We start from the raw sequence: 26,167 nt of genomic DNA, 5'->3' as shown, positions 1-26,167 counted from the left end.
GCCAGGACCTTTTGGAGTCAGGATTCGTCTACAACTTTTCCAATATCTTCAGGCCAGTGAACTAACTGGTCATCAACGCGTCCCTGCATGCTTCGCAGGATGTAGGGCTCATCCTTCAAGAATATAATGTGAGATTGCTGAGAGGGCGCTTCAGAGGTGATTAGTGGGGAGGACAATGGGGGTGCTATCGCTTGAATCCACAAGTGGCTAAATCCATCTCTCCACTTGTAGGAGAATATTTCTACGGGCCAAGCAGACAAGATTAGGAGGGCAGATCCAGCCAGTCATCGCTGAACTACGCATCAAGTGGGTGGAGGCCACAGCAGTCTGGGTTCGACCGATGCCCCTGTGGGAGCCAGGTGAGCGTAACAAAGAGCATGCCCTGTAGATGAATTAGCCACTTTTCAAGGATTTAAAATGGTGACATTTTACGATGGTGTTCATAGACTTGTGGTTGGGCCAACATACCTGAGTGGAGCAGGCAATGGCCAAGTGCTCCATCTGCTGGCTTGGTAGTTTCTGAGGCAAGACCAAACGTACGACCCTATGATCCACTGGGTATAGCTGTAGGCCATGTCCAATGGGCCCATTGGGTAACTTGTGAGCGTTTTAGCATATAGGGGATGTCAGGTTTAAAAGCCCGGACCAGCCAATCTACCCTCCAGTTCATGCCCTGTGGATGCTGTAGATCTGATCATGTGTATCATACAAATAATGGGGTGCAATTCATTAAATGGCAATGACTGAATAGTTTTTAATTCCTTCAGAAACCATAAGTGGCAAAATGGTGTGGGTTTGTTTTCAGGGGATACTAACCATAACGTCCCTTTCACTGATGCCTGTCATGTTTTTTGGATTTATACCACACGCCACTTCCATTTGCATGGTCCCCAGGTGCACAGGTGGACCTATTGGTTGTCACTGTTTTATTCCATGGCACATGCAAGCTAGGGATCTCCTTCCCCGGCAATGAATGTGGCGCTCAATAAAAATGCTTTGATTTTTTTTTATACTACGATGGATCCTTTTGAGAAGGCCTCTAACCCATCTCGCATACACCCGCCACAAACACCCCATGTCACAATGGACTAGGAACCAGGCCATTGTTTATCAATAAGATATTTATTAATTTATTAGTTAATAACCAATTAGAATAAGCAAATTACAACAGCCACCAATATTGTGGCAACACAAATGCAATATCCTTTATAAAGTGACCAGGTTAAGATATACTGTTACAATTACTTCCTTTTTTGTAATGGCAGAACAGAAGAAGAACAATGATAGCTCCCGTGTTAAGCACTCTCCCTACAACACTTAACCCTCAAACATCAATTGGACTTGATTCCTTTGAATGGAAGGCAGTGGCAGGGACTAAGAATACAGGGGGAAAATCTATTTTCGTGTGGTGCCCACAGAAACAAGATGGGGAGCTAGCAACGCTGGGGAAAATTCATTTTTGGAGCACCAATTGAATTTTTTTTACCACAACTGCAATGGGAAAGAGACACTTGTGTTTAGAAAGACAGGCAGAGCTTTTAGAGAATACTACTCGGCACACAGGGAGAAAATCGTTTTTTAGGATATGCAACACATGGGCAATGGAAAGGGAATGCAAATGGAAGTTTGTTTTGACCACACAACAGGGAATGAGGAACAGAAGAGGAACATCGCTTTTTGGGATTTTAGCTCAATTTCAATAGAAAGGGGAATGCAAATGGAATTCGGCTGTTAAGGACAGGGAGGCTCCTGGAAAGGGGTTAGCTCACAAAACGAAAATCAGTTTTGGGTTAGGATCACAGATGCAAAGAGAAATTACAGTGGAAAATGGAAATTAATTTAGCAGTGCACAATTTAAACACAGGGACACATTTGTTTCTCAGCTCACAATGGGATGAATTCCTCTGGGCAACATATATAACTATACCAATTCACAAGGTACGTGGCTGAGATGGTGGGTTTTGAATTCCCACCATACAAAGAACGTGAAATAAATGGGGAAATAAATTGATTTACTTACAGAAATACACTAAGGATTTACACAGAAAAATTAGGGGGTTTTCAATAAGGATTTGCTAACACACACAGGCAAACAAGAGATTCTTCAATGGCAATTGGGTTTTATCACTGGGGGATTTTCAATGGGGAAAATATTGAATGCAATTCTACAAGAATACAGTGCTTATGCAATTTAGGGCTGGGTTTATTGCGACTTACATGAGAGGGCTGGCATGGGCATCAGGGTGTATCACTGCTGGGAAAGCCACTGGGGTCAGCCAAGGATTTCCTTGTTCCTCCAAGGGGTCCCAAGGCAGCAACAAGGTTTACTGGTTCCTCTGCAAAATGTAGACTTCACTGCTTGGTTGTTGCTCCAGATTTTGGCATGTAGATCACCCCTGGAGTTAGTGGCAAGAGTTCTGATTTGAGGTGGAGTTACCTAGTTATTGGGTAAATGACATCACAATGTGTCAGAGTTCCAGCAGAAGAGATTGGTAATGTCCAATCCTCCACACCCATCTGTGGGCTGATAGGTCCAACAAATGTGGGAGTGCTTTGGACTGGCCAGGGGAGGGAACCACTCCATCATCTTCCTTAGACAGGAGGCCTGACCTGATTTAGGGACATAGAAATCTCACTTCATGACAAGTGTTCTTAATCTTCATATTTTAACACATTTGACAGCATTTTTTTTAAAAACTATAGTTTTTGGTTAATCAAATCAGCTAACATAGGAGTTTGTGTGTCATTCCTGTGCAGAGCTATGATTTTTCTTCATTTACTCCAGGATTATATCAGTGAAAAATATGGTGCTCGTTGGGCGGAATATGCATCATATTTGACATATTTTCTCAAATGTGTATAGTTCTCAAATACACACAGAGGGCCACATGATGTTTTCCTAAATAAATTGGGTTGTGCAGGACCCACCAGGACCCACCAAAATCGTTTTTGGTGGGAAAAGCAGACAACTTTCACCTTTTTAAAAATCCTACCATGATTGTTGTGCGACAAACATTACGAATGTTATACAATAAAAAAATATGTCTCCCATTTTACACAATGGGAGTCAAACCCACTTCTTAAACCTGGCCATGCACCTGTTTCCTGGCTGTCATGTCAAGAGGGGCTCTGTGTTGAGATTAGATCACATTCCAAAAGCTAATGGGCAGCTAATGCAAGGTTTTATGGCAGCTTGGGGGCCTAGGGTCATACAACTGGAGAGCAGAACCTGTCCTTATCTTGCCCACAACACAAATCTAATCTCTATCAGTATTTAGTTTGTATTTTTAGTAGTATTTTCAAATGAAGAGGCACTCATCTCTGCAGTGAGCCAGGCCCACATCCCCATGACAACCTAAAAGAAGGAATTTCGTTTCACTCCTGAGGAAACCGAAACCCGACCAAAGCCTTTCACACTCAGCTAAATTGGACTTTTTAGCTCATATTTTAAATTGACATAAACTCTTGCAAGGCACAACATTAATATGTTGAAAAAGTACTGCACCGTTGTTCCCCGCATACAGTGGTTGAAAAAGGGCAACATAATTATATTTTTAGAGTCTTTAGTTGTACATCTGGATGCTTAGAGTGTCACTTTAAAGGCTCAATTGAAATGTCACTTTGTTAATTCCAGCAATAAAAAGGCTTTCATTTTCTGCAGTAGTCTAACCCAGTTCAGGCTCCTAACATGAGGGAAGCCAAACTCTTATGTTGAAAGTTTTGCACACATTTTGAGGAGAATATCTTTAGTTTAAAGGGAAAAACAGATTTTACATGCATTTGTTGCTTTCACAGTAAAAATGCGCCATTCTGCTGCAAAGGATTGAGACACATCTTTTGCATTTTCATTTAATATTCTGGGCACTGCTGTGTCTGAGAATGTTTCTTAAGCTCTCCAAAAAAAATGTCAAATCTTGCCATGTGTCTTTCCCTTATGCCAGGCTTTTGCCATGTTTGTGCATCTCAATTATTTAATGTTCAATTTTACTCCTTTATGCTTTGAAAGTGCATGGCCTCATTTCCACATTAGTTCAGTGCAGGTCTTTCATTTTTGGGGAGCACTCATAACCGACTGCAGCCTTTAATTATGGCATCCAGGAGTCATTTCACCCCACATGGTTGAGGTTATGGGAAGAGAGGGGTAAAGCAAGAAAGCTCTGCTCCTGTGTTGATGCATGCAGACTGGAAACACCCAGAGCTTTGTGCGCAGATAAGGTTTCTAGCTGATCATTGTCAAGACCATAGATTGGCATTTGTGTTTGAAGGGGAACCTCATGTGGCTTAGTGCGGATGCATCAGTCTGAGGTGTGATATGTAAGAAAGTTGTAGCATTCTGGTGTTTGGTGCCTTTTGTGAGGGAGTGTTGAATTGCTGTGTGTGGGTGGCTTATCTGTTTTGTACTGTGTTGGAATGTAGAATCTGTCCATGTTAGTGCAGACTGCAGTCAAAGTCCTCGATGACCGACAAACCTGAAACCACATATAGCAAATCATAACATTGAACAGAAAGGCATGAATGCCATCACACGGGATTAGAAGTCATAGAAACACATCAAACGGGCCTTACAACTAGGCTCTTCCCAGTGTTGCTACAACTGGCCTCTTGCAGACAGGTTTCATTTCATGTCAGACCCTGTCTCTCTCTCTCGCTCTCACACACACACACACACGCACGCACGCACGCACGCCACACACACACACACACACACACACACCTAAACCTAAATCTAAAATGAGAGCAAGCTACGATCATAAAATAATAATAAGGCAGCCCTAGTGACGTCTTGTGAAATAAAAGGGCTGATACTAAAAAGAAAAAACTATTGCCAATCCTTACAACTAAATACAAAGGGATGAGGTTCAAAAGAAAGAAAGAAGTTTTCACAAAAGATAAGTCAGGATGTGGTAGCCGGTGGTCTCCTTTGTCCATGTTTTGAGCATGGGACAAGGTGGGACTACTGAGCACAGCACACGCTCAAGCTCTCCCAGGAGGAGACAACAGTTGCGCTCTCAGCTATCAGGACCTTTGTGATTAAGTCTCTTTCCTATGAAAGGTCTCTTGCCTCTGAGCACCCGGTGTGGTCAAAATAACAAACAAAAGTTCCTTTCCATATGTACGTTGGATGATGTCTTTTCATCCCTGAATCCCACTCGTTCGGGCTCAGATCCACCAAAAAGTTTCTCGTGATATCAGGACATTCAGTGTTTAAGTTCCTTGCTTCCGAGGGTGTGATGGGTTCAAAATAATAAATGAAAGTTCCTTTCTGGTTGCCATTAGGGTGATGATTCTTCACCCCTGGATCCCCGTCTTCCGGGCTCAGACCCCTCTCGAATTTCCACCTCCCTCCGGCGGGTTCACTATGGCTTGAATTCAAAAGATGTATTCACGTGTCATCGGGTGATGGTTTTTCACCCCTGGATTCCCCTCTTCCGGGATCAGACCCTTCTCAAATGTTTTCATCCCTTCTTCGGGTTCACTACAGCTTTTTCTCTAAACAATTTCTCCTGTGGCATTAACAATTGTTTTTTTGTTTTTTGTTTTTATTGTACACAATTTACAAACATCTAGCCAGGTAACCCCTGGCTTTAAAACAACCATATAAAAAGGTGTCAAAGTTTATTCCCTCCCTTCCTCCCACCCCTTCCCCCAACATCTAGGCAAACCAAGTACCGTTGGACTGCAGGTGAAAAAACAATGGGAAGAACGATCAGTTGATAGCTAGAACATTACACGCAAATTGATGTGGTGAGGTCATGCCTTGTCCTACCAACTTTAACAAATCGCGGTAAACAAAGAGAGGTACAGTACAGTCTCATAGCGTCGCACTCGTCATTGAGGAGAACAACAGTCCACTCCTGTACAAAGGAAGACATAGCACCATTAGTAACAGCGGTCAGTTTCCCGTAGGTAGAAATAGCCCCCAATTTATTAAGCCATTCCACCTTGAAAGGGGCCAGGCTGCTCTTCCATTTCTGAGCAAGGGCTAAACTCCCAGCTCTCAGCATCGCTCCAAACACTTTCGGAAAGGTGCATAACTCATAATCCGGAATAGGCGTACCCAGAAGGATCTCCAGAGTGAGTGGAGAGGGGCTAACGCTCATTATATTTTTGATCCAGCTAAGCAATTCAGCCCAATAAACCTGTATAACCGGACATTCCCACCACATGTGGTACCATGTACCACGTTGCGAGCACAACCTAGGGCATAGCGGGGACACATTTTTGAACATTTTGGAAAATTTTGGAAAGGGTAGCCGGAGGGCAATGCCAAGAGTGAAGTATTTTAAAGCTGTGCTCCATGGCCAAACTATACAGTGACCGAGAGAAAAGAGATTTGAAACCACCCTCCATGTCGGCTCCTCCAAAGTCATACCCAGCCTCTCTTCCAATATTTGTTTAAAAGGATGTCTACCTTCTAGGCTAGCTGTGAGTAAAGCATTATATATCTTAGAGAGGGAGCCCTTCCTCATCGAGGACCCACCGAGGGTGAGTCAGAATCCCTTTCAGGCATAGGTATTCGAAAACCGATGGGGGATTGTCTCCCAATTCCTCAGACAGGTGACCATATTCGACAAAAACCCTCTGGCAGAAGAGTTGAGCTGCCCTCTCCAAGCCCTTGTCTGACCATGACTGAGTGTCACGGAAACCCCTGGTTCCTAGGTTAAAAGGGGGGCCCCAAAGAGACAATAGGGGAAATTGCCAGGAAGAGAGCTGTTTATTGTCTTTATTTGGTTTCCAAGAAGCTCACAGCACAGCGACAATAGGAAGAGATTTAAGGTGAGAGGGAAGGGCTTTAGGGGAGGCCCAGAGTAAATATCTTACTTTTTTTGGGTGAGAGTGCACATCCTCAATATAGGTCCAATAAGTTCCCATCTGATCCTTCATGTGTTCCAATATCACGCTTTGCTGGGCTGCCTTATGGTACAGCCTAAAGTCAGGGAGACCGAAGCCTCCACATGACTTCGGTAGGGCTAAGGTTGAGAATTTGACCCTTGCTCTTTTACCGTTCTAAATAAAACGGTGAAGTCGGGACTGTAATACCTCAAAAAAAGCCTCAGGAATCACAACAGGAAGGGCAGTGAAGAGATAAAGAAGTCGGGGTAAGATGTTCATTTTCACCGTAACAATATGCCCAAACCATGAGAGAGTGAGGGGAGCCCAGCGTAAGAGGTCACTACCAATCTTAGCCAAAATTGGAGGGAAATTTAATTGAAATAATTGTGATAAGTCTCTGGGGATTTTGGAGCCCAAGTATATGGTAGCTTCCTGTTCTAATTCCCTGCATCTCTGTTTTCCCTCCAATGTCACAATCCCCGGTACCCATTGGCATTATACAGGACTTAGATACATTAACCTTGAGCCTCGAAAGGAACCAAAAAGGCCAATGAGGTTGAGTAGCTGAGGAAGGGAGACAGGAAGACAGGTCAAATAGGCTAAAATGTCATCCGCAAACAGAGAGAGTTTGAAGTCACAGTCACCAGCATGCACGCCAGTGATCTCGTGGCCAGCCCTAACCGGGATGGCCAGTGGCTTCATCGCAGGGCGCATAGGAGAGGGGACAAGGGACACTGGAGAGGACCAAGGGGTTGAGGTGCAGCCATTGACCAAGACCCTAGTGGAGGGGCCATTATATAATGCCAAGATCCACCCACAAAATCTGTCGCTCACGCCCATTTTTTGGAGTACCTTTCGCATGTAAAGCCATTCGACATGGTTAAAGGCCTTTTCTGAGTCGAGAGAGAGAAGGTAAACCTCTACTTCTTGCTTCGAAACCTTGTGCATGAGATCCAAGATCTTTCGCACGTTATCAGATCCCTGGCGACCAGGAATGAAACAAACCTGGTCCCCATGCACCAGGGATGGAAGGTGTTTCACCAGTCTATTGGCTAAAAGTTTAATCTTAACATCTGTGTTCAGAAGGGAAATAGGACGATGCAATTGGCATTGGGAGGATTCTTTCCCCTCTTTGGGGAGAACTACTATGAGGGCAGACATCATGGTGTGTGGGAGGGTTCCTGATTCCAAGGCAGCATTAAACTTTTTAGTCATGAACGGGGCCAATTTAGAGCGGTATGTTTTGTAGAAGCTAACTGTAAAACCGTTGTCCCCAGGTGACGTACCACTCTTCAGGGAGCTCCAGCGGGTCGGCTTTGTCGGGGGGAGGCTGGGAATAGGTAGAGAATTCAGGAATCGATCAACATCACTGCCATCTCCCATGTACTCCGTGGAATAGAGGTGCTTAAATTATCGCGTAAATTGTTCTGCTATCGCTCTATCTCTTAAGATCTTCTCACCCTCTGGGGACCAAATAGAGTTTACTCTCCTACTGTTCCTAAGTTCCCGTAGCACTCCACGCCAATATCTTATCTGCTTTCTCCCCTTTCTCCATATATTTCTGCTTCAGAAAGGATAACTTCCTTTCCATCTGCCCCACAATAAGAGCTGCAAGTTTAGAACGTAAATGTTGCAGTTCCTCCCACCTGCCCATTAGCATATGCGTCTTCAGTTTCCCTCCCGGATGGATAGTAGCAATCTTGTCCCTCAATATTTTCTCTTCCAGAGCTCTTACCCTCTTTTTCCTTTTTCCCCTTAATAGTGGCTTTGAACGTATTCCACACTCCCATAACACCCACCTCCCTATTGTCGTTAATAGCGAAGTACTGTTTTATAGTCGCCAGGAGAGCATGCCTCACTTTCTTATTCTGCAGCAAGAGGTCATTGCATCTCCATTGAGACCCTGATGAGAGGGGAGGGGGATACCCAGTTTGATTTTAACCATGTCGTGATCTGATCACGGGATGGTTTCAACCCCGGACTCAGTGAGCTCGTCCTGAAGTGATGAGTCTATCAGGATGTAATCTATCCGGGAGAAAGTTGTGTGTGGCTTAGAGAAAAGGGCAAAGTGTGGATCATGACCCGGTTCAAAAATATGTGAATCCCCCAGTACCAGTACCCCATTGACCCCCTGAAACGTCACAGCCAGTTTCCTCTGAAGGGATGAGTCGGGACATGGTTTGGATGACTTCCTATCCCTATCTGGAGAAAGCACCATATTAAAATCTCCTCCCACCAATAGGGTACCTTCCGTGAACGCTACGATTTCCCTTTCATCCCTTCCCAGAAGACATCTGGTGCCTCGTTTGGAGCATAAATACACACCAGAGTGAACAGCCTGCCCCTACCTCCCCTTTAACCATGATGTATCGCCCCTCTGGGTCAGACCTCTGGACTTTGGGAGTGAAATCGGCTTTAGGTGAAATCAATAGGGTGACCCCACTTTTTTTGATGTAACAGTGGAGCCAAACACATGCTGTATAGTTTTAGACTTGAATTTCAATTCTTTTCCTTTAACCCAGTGGGTTTCCTGCAGAAAGAGAAAGTGGAGTTGAAGCCTTGCAAACTTTCTCACCACCATTGACCTTTTGGTAGGAGAATTAAGCCCCTGCACATTTAAGGACCCCACCATCAAAAATCTGGGTGTATTATCCATTTTAAAAGTGGTTGAAGCTCATGGTCCCAATGAAGGGGCTCTCAATGTCACTTCCCCCATTGTGCTTCTGAGCACCATAGGCTCCCTCAATGAGTCCTACAATTCCGATAATTCCCAGAAAACTTGGTATGCCTAAAACAAAACTCCCACCGTCTAAATCAAAGGACCTTCCCCACCCCCCACACCTCCAGCCCCTGAACGCCTGAGTGCAAATCGACTTCACCTTGCCGCTAGACCAGGCCACCAGTGTCTCCCCCCTATAGGCTCTCTAACACCCCAAAAACAACAAAAAGAGCCCCCCATTCCCCTGGGAATAGAGCTTGGCCAGGAAGTGGCCATAGTCATGTTGCGGCCATCTCAGACCGCAGCCCCCCCCACAGGCACCCCGACAATGAAAGAGTCATGACCATTAATATGCAACGCCCCACTCCCATAAGACCACATCAGATTCAAAACCAGAAGCAAATGCAAATTTCAAATGTTATATGGACTTGGCGATGCCGGGGCATCTCTCCTGAACTTCCTGTGGCCTCTGGCCTTAAGACTTTCCGAAGAATCCTTGGCCCCCACAGGGCCGGATGGTGCTCGTTCACAACCATACTTAGCAGTTCCCATTTCCGGATTGCCCAAGAGTTCCCGAGAGACCCTGTGGATATCATCCTCCGTGACCAAGGCATACTTGTAGCCCTCGAGTTCGAAGGAGAGTGAGAAGGGGTATCCCCACCGATACCGCACACCTTTGGATTGAAGCATTTTTGTCAATGAGGAGCAGAGCCGACGTAAAGGCTGATAGGTACTGGTATACTGAAATCTGCGCACAGTCCCATTCCACAGGACCTCTCTTACGTGCCAGTTCAAGGATCTTTCTGAGAAGTAATGGAAGCGCACAAGGATTGATTTGGGGCCTCTATTGGATGCACCAGCCCTGTGCGCTCTGTCGATGGTGGGTTCATTTGTGTTGGCAGCCTCGAAAAGTGTTCTTATAACAGATTTGACGGCCTTGACAATATCTGCCTGCATTTCGCCTTCTCGTTCCGGAAAGCCCAAAAATCTCATGTTGCAGCAATGCTCCCTGTTTTCTAAATCATCAAGTTTCAGGGAACACTTCTCCTCCCTCCTTTCTAGCTCCTCCAAGATCTTGTTGAATTGAGTCTCAAGGATGTCAATAGAGGCCGTATTAGCCTCCAGTGCTTGGACCGGTCATCAATGGTGGACACTTTTTTTGTCCAGAGTGTCCAGCCTTACCGGCTGCTCTAAATCCCTGAATTTCCTCTAAAAGGGCTGCCATACTCTTGGCGACATAATTGGTGTCTGCTAGATCTGAGTGTGCAGGGGTCGCCATTGTAGGGTGGGGTGGAGAGCGAGGGGGAATGTGATGAAACCTTTGTAAGGGTTCTGTCCAGACCATGTGTGCTTCCTGCCCTCCAGATCCCCGACTAGGCCCTCCTGTGAGCCGAGGATGCACAATTAACGGGTCAAGTGGCAGCATTGATGGGGAGGCCTCGAGGAGCCCCGGAGAGCCTGATCATAACCATAAACAATATCTGAGGCCTAAACCTCAGGCCACACGACTGATGAGGTGTGCACCCTAGGGGGCTCTGTTGCAAGCACTCGCCGAGGTGTATGGGCAGTTAAGATGAAGATCCAGCAGTAGCAGGGGGAAGGGCAGGCTGATCCAACTCCCCATGGGAGTCCCCCTGTCCCTCTGCACCAGCGGGGTTGTGAAAGTGGTGAGTGTGCCCCAGCTTTGTCACAAGTTGTCCCCCTCTCACTGCCCACAACATCCCGGACTGGCAGATCAAAGTTGCCCCCTCCTGTGGGCCCGATGGAGAGAGCCGAGGCACCCACCTGGCTCCTGGGGGAGAATCCAGATCCACCGATATGTCGACCTTGTCCTCCTGTCATCACGGCTCTCCGGGTGAGCAGAGGAGGCTCACGGCTCTGCTACAGGTTTGTTGTCTTCCACTATGAGGATGCTTGCATTTTAGAGCAGGAAGCCGGACTCGGCGGCGTCTCCTGTGGGCAAGTGCCACCAAGGCACGTAAGGCCTCATCGAATGTGGGCAGCCACAGGGGAATTCCGGCAGCAGCCCGGACTCTGGGGTGCACAGACTATACAGGCCTCCGCCCTGCCCACATTCTGCCTCCTCCACGAGACCCCAAAGGTCTGCCTACACACTTACATTCGGGGAAGGGCCTGTTTGCAGTCCCTGCAGTGTCTCTCCCGAGAAGCAGAACGCCAGAGAGAGCGCTCCCCGAAGACAGGCCTCAGACCCCTCCCCCTCTGCAGGAAAGGTGTAGATGTTGTGGAGTTGGTGCCGGGACCCACAGTCCGCTCTGCACCACCAGACCAACCGGCTCGATTCTACGGTTGCATGCCACCTAGAGAGGCCGGGATTTTGCCCTTCTGGGGGGCGGGGGCACCACACAGTGTCAAGGGGGGGCCAGCACCTCTTTTGGGGGGAGGTGGCGGGCTCAAGTCCCATTCAACCAGACCCGGTGGAGGAGAAGGCGGAGGCGCGTCTACCCATGTCAACACCCCCTGCTGGTTCCATTAACGATGCTTAATGTCTTTTAAAACTGTTAACTGTGGATATCCCTCTGTCGGGTTCACTCTCGTCAACACACTATTCATTGGGACCTCAGGCTTCGCCCCGTTCGGCATCGCTCCGTCGGGTTCACTCTTGGCAATTCTTTGCCAATTATACATTTCTTTCTCTTGCATTCATTATGCGGGATTCATTTCCCTTAGCTTTCCAATTAGGCAGGTCAAAGACTTTCGACTGTACAGGGTTTTTTTCTAGAACCCTGAATGACCACTTTGATCTTTTCCTTGCGGCTCTCCTAGGGCCTTCTGGTTTCATTAGTTTCAACAACCAGGGGATCAACCAGAGTCTCTCAAGTGAACACCCATGTGGTGCTGGAACCCTCTGAAGCTGGGTTTCCTTTAATTTTCACAGTTCTTTGAACTTTTCTTAATTTGCCATTTTGCAACTTTCATTCAACACAGTTTGGGTTCTTTATAAATTCTCCCCTCGACTCAGTGGCTAGGATGAACCGCTTGGCTTTTCTCATATCTGGAGACAATGATGGTACCACGGTAACAGGCATCTTTCTCTGTCCTGCTTATCAGCGTAGGCATGCTCTGTGTACTGTTGACATCCGCTGAAACACACCCTGGCTATTGTTCATGGTTTTACGCTTCCTTCCACAGGGGCTTCTCGGGTCTGGGTCGGAAAGGGCAAGGTTGCTTCTCTCCTTGTTATCCTTTCTATTCACACCGCATTTCTCCTCCACTTGAACTGCAGTGTTTGGATATCTGTCTCGTTGTACCATCTGCCTTGCCCGAAGTGTGCTCTTGTGCTCCAACTTTTATCCTTCTGGGGAAGGGAAAGAGCCGTCAGGTGTGTGTGATTCTGGTCAATTGCCTGACTTTGCCTGACCCTTGTGTTGGAACAAGTCAAGTAAATGCCTCTGGTGTCAGTCTGTTGTCTTTCATAATGTGCAAAAGTGTTTGTGTCTGAGAGAGTGGGGGGGGGGTTAGAGTTTTTGAGTATCCTACGTGGAAGGCTGGGGAAATGGTGTTAGAAGAAGGGGGATACCTCGTCTCACCCATCGGTGTCCCGCTTCCTCTCCCCGCAGACCCCCCCATCCAGGTGATTCTCCTGCACTGGTTCATCCCCAGGAACTGGATCCAATAGCGATGGCCATGTCCTGGCCACTAGGAAGACAGATCCCTGGGGACTAGTCAGGGAGACACCTTCAGGTTTCTCACATACCCTTCCCCTATGCAAGGTGAATATACCTGTTCTATGTCCAGGTCCTGTGTTGTGAAGACCTGGGAGAGATCAGGGATGACAAATGTGCACACATTCTTACATATTTCATTGATTGGTTTTTGGTCATTGCAGGTAGAGGGGGAGTGTTTTATTGGTCTCTCTACAATAACCTTTGAATTGGCATTTAAGTTCTAAATTGGGTATAGGTTCAGAATTTATTAATCCCATATTGGAGATTTCTGGGAGTAATAGTTTGTCTGCCATTAACTATTGGGTAGAAAATCCCCATAAGGAGGTGGAGTTTCCTGTAAAAGAGTAGAGAATGTGGGGAAGTCCCTCCCTAGAATAACTTCTTCAAGGAGTCCTTGAATGATAGCTGATGGCACCTCACATGATTCACCCTGGATTTCAATGTGTACAAGTATTTTAGGGTACACTTCATTGTCTCCATGTACACATGTAACTCTGATTAGGGCTGCATTATCTAGGTCTTTTATTGAAACCCAATTGGCTCGTATAGCTGTTTGTTTACTCCCTGAATCAATTGAGGCCTGTACTTGCCTCCCGTTTATCCAAGCATTTTCATAGGTAAAATCGATAGGAGTTTGACATAAAAGTCTCTGGCTCTTCCTTAGGTTCTTCCCACTCTTCTCCCTTTAAACACCCTATTTCCATAGGTTCAGGCTATCCATACGTTCAGGCTTTATATTATTTGGGCAGTGTCTAGCTAAGTGTCCTGTTTTTCTACAGGAGAAACAGACTGAAGGAAGTGGTTTTAACCCCTTTTACATCCTCTCTTCTACTTTCATCTTTGGTTTTCGGGTCAGTCTTCCTGATCTCCACTCTCTCATGTCAAGCCTTCTTTACTTCGGGATGGCCCCCCCCTTGTTTATCTATTCCCTGAGTTGGAGGTCTTTGGACAGGTTTATGATCCTTTCGTTCCTCCTAATGATGGACCAAGTGGAAATGTTTAGCTGCATCTGAAAGATTATGTACAGTTTCTATAGCTATGGCTAGGGTAGGTTGATTTAATTGCAGAACGGCATTCTGCAAAAGAGGGGGTATGGAGTTAGTGAATTGTTCCAGGGTGATCATTTCTGTCAGTTCTTCTAAGGATTTGTCACTAATCCAGAGAGCCACTGTGCTTTTGGCACGTTCACCGATTTCTAAGGGGGTTTCTCCTGGGTTCAATCTAATGGCCCTACATTTCTGCCGATAATAATTGCAGGCTTGTCCCACTCTTTTAAGCAGCCCTTCTTTGATGGATAAAAAGGTGGCTCCCTGGGCAAGATTAAATAGCTGATCAGATGTTTTGTAACTCGCATTTCAGTAGAGGGGCTAAATAGCATATTTTAAGGTTCTCTTCCCATCCTAGTTGTTCAGGTAGTCATTCGAAGTTTAGAAAAATATTTCCTAAATTGTTGCCATCAAGATAGGGTTGGAGCACCCCCTGTGGTAGTAAGGGTCTTGCTTGCAGTTCAATTTGATTACCTAAATGTTCTTGAAGTCTACTCTCGGCCTGCATCTGACGGGCTGCTAACTGTGCGATGACCTTGGCTAAGTCAGCCATTTCCTCCGGTGGTGTAAGGGTCCCTTCTGTAGATGGTTCTGAATCAGAAAGAAAGCAACTTTTAATTCCATTGGATAAGGTCTTGAAATCATCCAACTCTTCCGACTTTGAATCTGTCAAAGTAATGTGCTGCGGTAGATTGATCCATAAACCTGATGGTCCTGCAGTAGAAAATTACTCGGTAAATGATCCTGTCCCACGGTTGTATGTGGTAATGAGAGATAGGAAGGGTAAGTAGCAACACTTGGGTCTTAAAGATAGATACTCTTGATCAGGTGGACCCAATTGAGAGAACAACACCTCTTTCAGCCAGGATACATGGGCCGAGCCAAGGAGATCAACTACCTTATTTTACACTTCTGGTATTACCACAATTATTAGTATGGGTTTAAATGTTTATCAGTTGAATCAAATCCCACGGCTGACACCATATGTAAGGAACTCATGGTGCGACTAGTAAAGACAGACACAAGTGATCACAGTTCAAGGGTGTTTATTAAACTGTATGTGCAAGTTGGAAAAACGCCTAATCTAAACCTAAATCTATGATTGGAGCAAACTATGACCATCAAATAATAACAAGGCAGTCCTAGTGGCGTCTTGTCAAATAAAATGTTATGTAATAAAAAATGGACAGAATTATTGCCAATCCTTACAACTAAATACAAAAAGAGTGTGGAATAAGGGTCACAAGAAAAAAGTGCTCACAAATCATAAATCAGGATATGGTTGCCAGGGGTCTCCCTTCCCCAAGTTTTGAGCTGGGGACAAGGTGGGACTCCTCAGCACAGGACACACTTGATCTTTCCCAGCACGAGACAAGTTCCGCTCTCAGCAATCAGGACCTTTGGTTTAAGTCTCTTTCCTATGAAAAGTCTCTTGCCTCTGAGGACCTGGTGTGGCCAAAATAACAAATAAAAGTTCCTTATCATATGTACGTTGGATGATGGCTTTTCACCACTGGATCCCTCTCTTCCGGACTCAAATCCACCGAAAAGTTTCTAGTGATATCAGGACCTTCAGTGTTTAAGTTTCTTGCTTCCGAGGGTCTGATGGGTTCAAAATAATAAACAGAAGTTCCTTCCTGGTTGCCATTAGAATGATGATTCTTCACTTCTGGGTCCCCCTCTTCCGGGCTCAGACCCCTCTCAAATTTCAGCTTCCCTCTGTTGGGTTCACTCTAGCTTGAATTCAAAAGATTTATTCACGTGTCATTGGGTGACGTTTGTTCATCCCTGGATACCCTCTTCTGGGCTAAGACCCTTCTTGAATGTTTGCGTCCCTCCGTCAGGTACACTACAGCTTTTTCTCTAAACATTTTCACCTTTATCATTAATGATTCTTAATGTCTTTTTAAACCGTTCACTGTGGACATCCCTCTGTCGCGTTCACTCTTGTCAACACACTGGTCATTGTGACCTCAGGCTTTGCCCCATTCTATAGGCATCCCTCTGTTGGGTTGACTCTTGCCAATTCTTTGCCAATTAAACAGTTATTTCTTGTGCATTCATTATCCGGGATTCATCTCCCTTAGCTTTACAATTACTGGCAGGTGAAAGACTTTCAACTGTACAGGGGGTTTTGCTAGACCCCTGTATGACCACTTTGACCTTTTCCTTGCAGCTCTCCTAGCGCCTTTTGGTTTTGGTAGTTTCAACAAATGCAGGATCAACTAGAGCCTCTTGAGTGAGCACCCATGTGGTGGGGGACCCCTCTGCAGCTGGTTTTCCCTTAAAGTTCACAGTTCTTTGTACTTTTCCTAATTTTTCACTTTGTGACTTTCATTCACCACAGTTCTGTTTCTTTTTTGGTTTCCCCTCGACTCACCGGCTGTGATGGACCGATTGGCTTTTCTCGTATCTGGAGTCAAGGACGGTACCACAGTATCAGGCATCTTTCTTTGTCCTCCTTATCATCATAGGCATGCTCTGTGTACCCTTGACATCCACTGAAACACACTCTGCCTATTGTTTGTGGTCCTATGCTTCTTTCCATGGAGGCTTTGCGGGTTTGTCTTGGAAAGGGCAAGGTCGATTCTCTCCTTGTTACCCTTTCTATTCTCGCTGCCTTTCTCCTCTTGAACTGCCATGTTTGGATAGCTGTCTCGTCATGCCATCTGCCTTGCCCGTAGTCTGCTCTTGTGCTCCACCTTTTATCCCTGTGGGGAAGAGAAGGGCTGTCAGGTGTTTGTGATTCTGGTCAATTGCCTGACTTTGCCTGACCCTTGGTTTGGCACGAGTCAGGTAAACAGCTGTGGTGTTAGTCTGTTGTATTTCCTATTCTGCAAAAGTGTTTGTGTCAGAAAATTGGGGGTGCAGTTTCTGAGTATCCTACTTGGTAGGCTGGGTAAAGGATGTTAGAGGAAGGGGTATACCACGTCTCACCCGTCAGTGGCCCGCTTCTACCCCTCAAATCCCCCCATGCAGGTGATCTTCCCACACAGGTCCACCCCCTGTAATTGGATCCAACAGTGTTGGCCCTGTCCTGGCCACCTAGATGACAGATCCTCGAGGACTAGTCAGAGAGACACCTCCAGGTTTCTCACACTGAGTACCGTCTCAAACCTCACTCTAAGGGATGCTCATGGGCCTTTGATCACATGTTTATGTTACAAATCTCTGTGAATCAAGCCCTTAGTCTTTCGTTTTGCAATACACACTTGTGCACAGATGGCGCTTTCTAGATATTATCATATATCACAGGGAGTGTCATCATGCTCAGTTTCAGAGGAAATACATTCACAATCAAATTGTATAACATTTCATGTTTCATGCTCAACATTTTTGATTTTTTCTTTGTGATGTTTTCAAATAACAGCACAGATTCAAAAAAACAATTGAATATCTTTATTAGAGCAAAATGGTGGATAAAACAAATCGTAACTGAGACGGTCTCATGTCTCTCAGGAGAGGATTCCATGTACATGCCAGTTTGTGAGTGAAGTTAAATGAGAAATTAAGGGGGGGCACAATAAGTCATGAAACAATATTGGGGTTCAGAGGGGTGGGACATGCCTGCTGTGGCCTTAGAGGGGCAAATAGCTAATAAACCTTTGCAAGAGGTATGGTCTATTTAGTTAATAGAGTTACAAAACGGAAGTGGTTAGGTTTTCAGTGTGTAGCAAAATATATCTGGCATGAAAGGAAAGAAAATCTTTAAACTAAAAAGTGCCAAACATATTGATGAGTAGTAAAACAACCCGACTTAAATGAAAACATTCAAATAAAAATCAACCTCTAAACAAAATAGTCAAATGCCGATCAAAATTTGCTTTCGCATTAAGATAGCTCAAATGGTTAATGTGCCTGCTTCAGCAAAATGTTGAAAACGTACAACTGCGCCCGACAGAAACAATTTCCTCTCTCATGATTCCACCTCCACAAAAACTGAAATGTAAACTCTCCAGTTTGTTACAAAAAAAAGAAAAAAGCACATAACGCAGTATAGCGCGTTCTGACAAAAGAAATATGTGCTTTTGGACCGCTCTAAAGTAATCAAAGTGTTTTAAATGTACTGAAATTGTTTCTTTTGTGCTTCAACCCTCCAGGCATTGAAAGTCTAGTCATGCCATGGCAGAGGTAAAAGGTGAGAGGAGGGGTGAAGGTGATCATGCGGGTGTCACATCAGAATTTCAAACTCAGCCTAAGCCGAGCCCCCAATCACTTAAAGGCCTGAGATTTTGTGCATCCCAGGACTCAATAGTAACCATTTACTGTATAAGTGGTTGTGCATCAAAGGCACGATAAAAGATGTGAACAATGTTTTTACAGTTGTGCACTTTGAGTAAATATGATTATCTACACCATGTAGTGATGGTTTGTGAAGCGAGAAAAGAAAGAATGCTGGGATTGTTTAATTTTTAATAAAAGTGCATATATACCTTTCATAAATAAATTGATACAATTACAAAATACATTGTTTCATATTTGTAAATGGCAATTAAAGCTTTCACTTTCCAAATGGTTTCCATGCTATAAGAAGGTATCCTTTCATAACAGAAAATAGAAAAAATTCTACATATTTTATCCATAAAATGAATGTATATCTATAAAGTAGACTAACCCTTCATTAATAATGGTTTGCCTTTAATCAAAGTTGACCACAAAATGTATTGCCAGTTCTAGAGAGAACTAGATTAATTTTGTTTACTAAAATTATGATGGAAACTCATAACCCCCTTATACATACCTTAAACAGTATATTTAATTCAAAATCGTGCATTATAAGGGTAGTGGGTGCCAGTGTTAGGAAAGATTTCTTAATTGTGGGTAATTTTCCTTCCATGTGGCAACCCCTAAACTTTTTGCTGTTGTTTTCACCATGATCTAGACTTTGCCAGAAAAGTGCAGCCTTCTGCCGCACTCCTCTGGGCTTTCGCTCCATTCTTACGGGGAAACTGACATGCCCTTAAGACAGTCAGTACCGGGAAATGTTGTTTTCCGTAGTTTCTTTATCATGTTGCAGCTTTCGCGCAACATGGCACAAGCGGGCACTGTAAGCTAAATTACTGCTCTCTTGGGTCTCTAGTCTTCTACAGGCCCTAGATACTCTCTTTGGATTGTAAATGAACGGTGCAAGTGAATCACGGACGGGAATGGTGGCAGCGATCGTTTCTTGTGTTTTTGAGCTCCTTTTGGTGTTTTAAGTGCGTTTCTCGCGCTTAGCCCAAAATGGTGGCCTGGCTCCCAAAATGGCCAGACCACGAGGCTCTTTGTCCTGTCTGCTGACCGTCTTGGCCCCTTCACCTTCCCCAGGTCGAGCCGACCCGGGGCCTTCCTTATTTGGGCATGTACTTTCCCGCGAAACACAGATGCTTTTGCGGGCTTCTACAGGTCTTGTGTGTGCCTCCAGGATGTGGGCTGGGATGTCTGGTCCCAATACACATCCTGGCTGCCAGAGAGTCTAGGGTGGTGTGAATGCCTGGGACCTCCGTGGTCCGTGATAGGTCCACGTATGGTGTGAGTGTTTTGTGAGCAGATCTCCCATTAGGTCCCCTCCGTTTTGGCGCAAAGGGAACCGTGGAGAAGAGGGGGCTGGAAACACCACTACCATGTCGATCTCCTGAGTTCTCACGAACGAATGAATACAGGAGCCAAGTATCCTGCAACCACAAGGCTGAACCGAGGAATCGCTGGTGACCCGCTGAAGGTCTGTTCCTCTGCACTGCTGTCACTTTGTGAAACCCTTTCTACCTCTGATCGAACGAGAAGGCCTGTACTGGTACTTCAACCCGTGGAATAGTGGGAACAACTATTCTCGGCATCTTCACCATCTCCTGCTCGTAAGCCTTCGGAAGTGTCTATGGGCCATCCAGCAGACTGACCAGCCAACCCAGGTGTCTTGCTCTGTAACCGCTGTCAGGTTGGGTTGTATTGCGAGTGCTTGTCACTCTCACACGATTCGTACACTTGGCATTCCCAGGTCTGAAGTGAGTAGTGCACTTTGGGCTGAAATACACACGGCCGCTCCGTTGCCCTGCTGTGGTAACAAACGGTTCGGGTTCACTGCGTTTGGGACGTCCTCAACTCAACTTCTGCTGCTGCGGAGTATACACGACAACGAGACGTCCCCTGCTCCCTTTTGAACCTGCCAGCACTGAAACTGATGCGGAGAAGCCTGGGTCTGCTTGCATTGTGGACCGGTGAGTCGCATAGCTAGGAACTGGTCACCCTCCTGCAGGAGGCCATAGCTTTTCCCCGCTGTGTCTAACAGCACGCCTTTCCGTACTCGCGCTCTGCTTCTGCCCACAGTGGAGGCTGCGCTTGATTCGCAGAGCTCTGTTCATCTTCATTTGTTCACCGAACTAAACTGCCTGATTCCCTCGAAGAGGCTCCCCTTTTAGTTAGGTGCCTCTGAAGGCGGACTGGGTCTAATTATTATTCGCATTGCCTGCTTTCCTCCCCATCTAGGTGGTCTACACATTTCGTGCGTCTAACTCGTTAGACTCCTTTGTATTTGTATATATATTGTATTGGTTTGGTATGTGTTGGTTTACTTGAGTTTTATTGTGATTTCTCGCTACGGTCAATGTTACAAAGGCCTTGTAATAAATGTGTATATATTTTTAATATAACACCTGCTTGGAGTAATTTGTAAGTGTCCTTGCTTTGTGTGCTCATTGCGGGCTTTCAGTCACCCTCAACCCTCTTGAGACCTAGTCTTGACCGCCGCGATCGCTACCCTGTTTGGTCTGGCTTGTCCAGAGGTTACCCTGTTCCAAGAAACTAGGTTGGCCTTCTGAACCTCTGCCCCTCTAGGACAGAGTTCTGAAATCCGTCTTAACAGCTAGTAAGTAGCAGATCGTTGAATAACCATTTGTAAGATCACATTTAGTTATTGCTAGTGTGTGATGTTGTAATATATCTTAAAATATGTTCTTGATCAACACGCATTGTGTGCACACCATTTATTCAGCACACATCCAACTTGAATCTCTTTTTGTGGCCTTACCCACTAGAGAAGCAAACAATGCTCTAGGTTTCATCTTCCAGCACCATGCACTGGACAACAGGTTCCAAACCCTTACTGCAATACTTTAAATGTCACCTTTTCCCTGGTTCAGTTTCAGCATAATTGCTTGAAGCATAATTAGCACAACATCAGTACTTCAGATGTAGTAGGCCAAACATTAAAGAAATAGTACTAAGGCAATTAATAGCTGAAAGGTTGCAAATGGCGGTTTACCATCAGGATTCAATGTTTAGCTCCCATTGTCACCAAGGAGTTGACATTGAACTACTGCAAGTTCATTTCAATCAGTGACTCCGTCTGCCTGCAAAGGATTTGTTGGTATGCCCAGTTAACTTTCAATTGTATCCACAATATGCAGCTTCAAAGTGAGTTGGGTAGGCACCACACTAGGATGTCAAATTCAAAGTCCACCATAGATGTCTTTGATTTGTTAGCTTGGACAACTGCTGCATTTGTGTAAGTGGACACAATAGACATTGTTTTATTTCTTGAGCTTCTCAAGCTTCTTGAGCTTTCTGGTTGCAATATGGAAGCTGGATCAATGAAAGTGACCAGGTTTTTCACTGCATGGTGGGCAGATGTTGGTGGAATGTTTCTATTGCCACCACGCTCTTGATAGGAATACAGATATAGCTTGTTGTCGGTGTACTTGAGAAAAGATGTTTTTGCTAGCAGGATTTATTTTGTTCTGATCGTCTCCACTGAGTGTTTGTTTTTCAAATCCTTCAGTAGCTCATATCTCATGTTGAAGAATCTTCATCCTGCTTTCTATATGGCTTCATTATCCATATGAAGGTCTCTTAGTTTATAGGTAAAGCACAGTTTGAACCCTTTAAAAATCTGAGATCACGCATAGGGCACATATCTGTCACCCATGTTCACAATTCTTTGGCTTTCAGCATGTCTTTGCATGTTCCTTGATTTTAGGTGGGTAATTCTACATCCTACTTTGCTTGCTTCAGTAAGAAGAGTGCCATGTTACAAATGTTGAGCATGTGCTTATTTGTGCTTCACCGCATACAAGTTTATATAGGTCATGCATTCTCGATGACCCTTGTTGTAGACCTAAAAACAATAAGAATTGCATCTAATACATGCACCTTTATTTTCATAAATCAATGTATCATTCACATGATTACACCAGTTCTCATCTAGACACGATTGCAAGTTTTCTTCTAGACAGTATTCTCAAGTGCATAGAGTATTTATGAATCTCCACTTTTCTTCAGTATGCAGGTAAATGGGTAGTTCAAATGTAATCTGTGCCCCTTATTTTAAGGTTTCAGGTGGAGTTAATGCCTTGTTTTTTCTACTGCAGGATGTATGTTTCTGGATTTTCCACTAAGAAAGAGTCAAGTATCTTCCAGGGAGACTTTGGCATCTCCTGGTTGGCTGTAACACAATGGAAAACTCGTACTTGATCTATAGTGTTTACCCTGTATACATTAGACATTTATTTCATAACTCCTCCTCAAGTTTGCTTCTAATATCTGGTTTTGGATTTGTTTTGGAAGGCTTAGCTGCAAGGCGTCTGTTAACCTATTCGTCAGGAAAGATGACTTCAGTGTGTGACATATTTATTTATTTATTAAATCAATGCAAAATATAAATGGCAAAATAACTGTTATTTCTAAAGGAGGTTTTTTACGTAACTGCACAATTCTGTCTTTTTAGGTGGATGATCAGGCACGTGGTGTCGTTTCTGGCTTGTAGCTGGTTTTTTCACCCACCACGTAAAAACTGTACTGATTCAAAATGATACATTTTTGTTCATGTTAAAAATATATTCAAAAAATGAAAAACACACATTACTGTACGAGAAGAATAATTAACAACAAAAAATAAAAAATTAGAATTGTCCCATTTATACCTGGTTTAGTTGTTTTATGTATCTGCCATTTAACTGGCCAGTTGGGAAACCAGCAACAATATCCCCAGGTGTATTCATGCCTGCCATGCCACTTTTCTTATAGCCAGTCGTGGTACTGTGGGTGGGTTATTTATTTTCTCTTTCATTCTTCTTCACAGTCCCCAGGTTGTCAGTGCCAGGTATGAATACACATGGGTCTTGTTGTTGATAGTTTGATTATGTACTTTAATTTGCTTAGGTACCAACTGTTGCTGCTATTTTGCCAAGTTACATGAGACGTAGGTCCTGCTTATGGAGACACTGGCTGCTGTTTTCTTAGCGGGCGGGGAGCTGATTTTACAGAAGACTTCCAAAACAGTGGATTCATTTAACTTATATAGCTTTTTGCTTCAAACTGGACTTCATTTAAAAATGTGTCACTTGATAGGGTCATACTGAGCACAGATATCCAAATGTATTCACAAATGTGACAGACATTAAAGACTGACATGGAAGATGTATTCTTTCTCTCAGCTATCCTAAAATGCTGAAAGTATTACCCAAGTATGTCTGCCCTAGGATAGTTAATAATAATATTAATAACAATAATAATAATAATAATAATAATAATAATAATAATAATAATAATAATAATAATAATTATTATTATTATTATTGTTATTGTTATTGTTATTGTTATTATATTAAATCGAAGCGTTTACAATTATTCATATATCACTGCCTTTGTCCATCTAGATACACATCTTCAAAGTTGCCTTTCAATGCCAGTTTTTGCTTTAGCTTGAACTCACCTTAAGACTCAGAAATGGTTTTCCCAATGAAGCTTGGAACCTTGTAGCTGTCATAGATCAAGAATCATTATCTTTTTGGATTATTTGCTCTCAATGGTACAATAGAAACACTGTTCAGGGAAACTAGTTTACTTCACTTGATTACTTCACTGGAGTTATGGTATTATTAGTGTATTTAAAAACAAGGAGTAGGGTGGGCACCACTTATTCTTTAAATAGTTCACAGTTTTTTCTTGTTGTTCACACTTGTTGTGGGAGCTCACCCTGTAACCTCGGCACAAGGTAATAGCAATATCCAAAAAGAAGGAACGGGTAGCTTCCGTCCCTGGATAGCTCACTCATAAAACCCTATCCGGGGTTTCAAAATAATATTCCAAACCATTAATCACTGTCAAGCAGCTAGAACACAATTACGTATTTCTGTATAGCTTTTCTCAAATCTCATTATTTATTCCTGACTCATCAGTGTTATACAGTTCTAGCCAATGCATTTCAGACCTCCGTCCATTGTCAGGGCTATTAACACTGTTATCCATCAACCAAAAATTATCCCATCAACATGTTGTAATACATAATACAATTTAAACCAGTTGCCCATCATAAAGTGCACCCCGAAACACGAGCAGAATTTGAAGTATGAAATATAGATTGTATACATTTCACATACTAAGTGATAGTTGCAGTCCAGGTGAAATTCAAGAAACAAAAAAACAAACAATAAGCAAAACAAAATTCATTATAGTACATTATTCAGCTGACTGCTTAACGTGTGTCTTAAAAAATTCGACTTGCTACCTGTGTGTCTTTTATCACCCAGAGCGCTGATCCACTCTGCTTAGATTCTCAGAGCAGCCTGCATTCACTGTAAAATTAAATATACATGTTGAGTCCCCTTATAGTTCCGCTCTAATCTCTCTATTCATCCCTCCCGTGTGTTCGCTTACCTTACGCCCTCCATTCTGCAGTGATGAGCTGGCTACCCAAAAAGAGTTGCCGCCATCATTGCAAGTGCATATAAACACACTGTTCCCTCTCGCGCATGTGCGCGACTCACTGACTCTTTCTTTCATGTGCTTGTTTGCATTCTCCGTAAATCACAACTTAAGGGTGTGTAACTCTTAAGTGTACATAACCAATTATTTGTCGCTAACTATACTGATGTGAGAAATTTAAGGGAACAGTTTTAAACCGAACGGATGATTTATTATACGTGGCTAGTGTACACTACACTCTCGGGTACCGTGCATGTGCGCAAGACCCAAAGGTAGTGTTTCACTGTCCAAATTGCAAATAGATTTCTCATGGGTGCTTAGAGTACCGATCTACAGATACCTACATCTTTTCTACATGTAAAAGAGTGTGTTATAGGGTTTGTATGATCGTATGTGATCAAAGGTGTACATCTATGTCCTCCTGCTTAATGTTGGGTGTAATTAACAATGTCACCAATGTATCATTTTCATTACAACTACACCTATCATACCCACGGTGCATACATTGTTTGCATACATGTGATTTAATGACACTACCTCCCTCATAAAATCCAATCTGCCTGATTATATACATTCCCACACTAATGGGGTTAACCATCTGACCAGTATGTATTCAAATGACTACAGTTCTGTCTCACTGCAATGAATTCTGCTCTGCGTATTATATATTCCCAGACTTATCAAACTAACCCCTGAACCGAATCCACTGATTGGCAGTGACTCACTGCCTTACGTCCCACACGGGGTTCATTCCCTGCAGGACGTGTTGTGGATTCAATGTTAGTGGTATATCAACAATCATGAATGTCATATTGCCAATTGTGTTAATTTGCAACTTCAAGTTACAGAAAACACATGAAGTTCAATTCTTCATTTATACCCCCTGGTCACAAGGAGTCAAGGCGATCGATCCAAAACGACTTCCATTGATTGAGTCTTTTCACCAAATCTTCATGTGCATTGTGTGGCTGGATGACTTCTAAAACCTGTATCCTCATTTGGCTGATGTTGTGTTTCTTTAACTTCCAATGTCTTGCCACCGCTGAATTTACATTATTATTCCGGATACACGATCTGTGCTCATTCCACCGTAACTTTCCTGTTCTTTTTGATTGACCTACATAATAAATGCCACATTGGCATTTTATTCCATAAATTATGTTTGGTGTATCACATGTGGTGTAACACTTTAATTTGATCTTTTC

The sequence above is a fragment of the Ambystoma mexicanum genome, chromosome 6q (genome assembly GCF_040938575.1).
Source record: "Ambystoma mexicanum isolate Mex_15411 chromosome 6q, UKY_AmexF1_1, whole genome shotgun sequence".
Lineage (NCBI taxonomy): Eukaryota > Metazoa > Chordata > Amphibia > Caudata > Ambystomatidae > Ambystoma > Ambystoma mexicanum.
The sequence above is the reverse complement of the archived record's forward strand: the minus strand, read 5'-3'. Positions refer to the sequence as shown.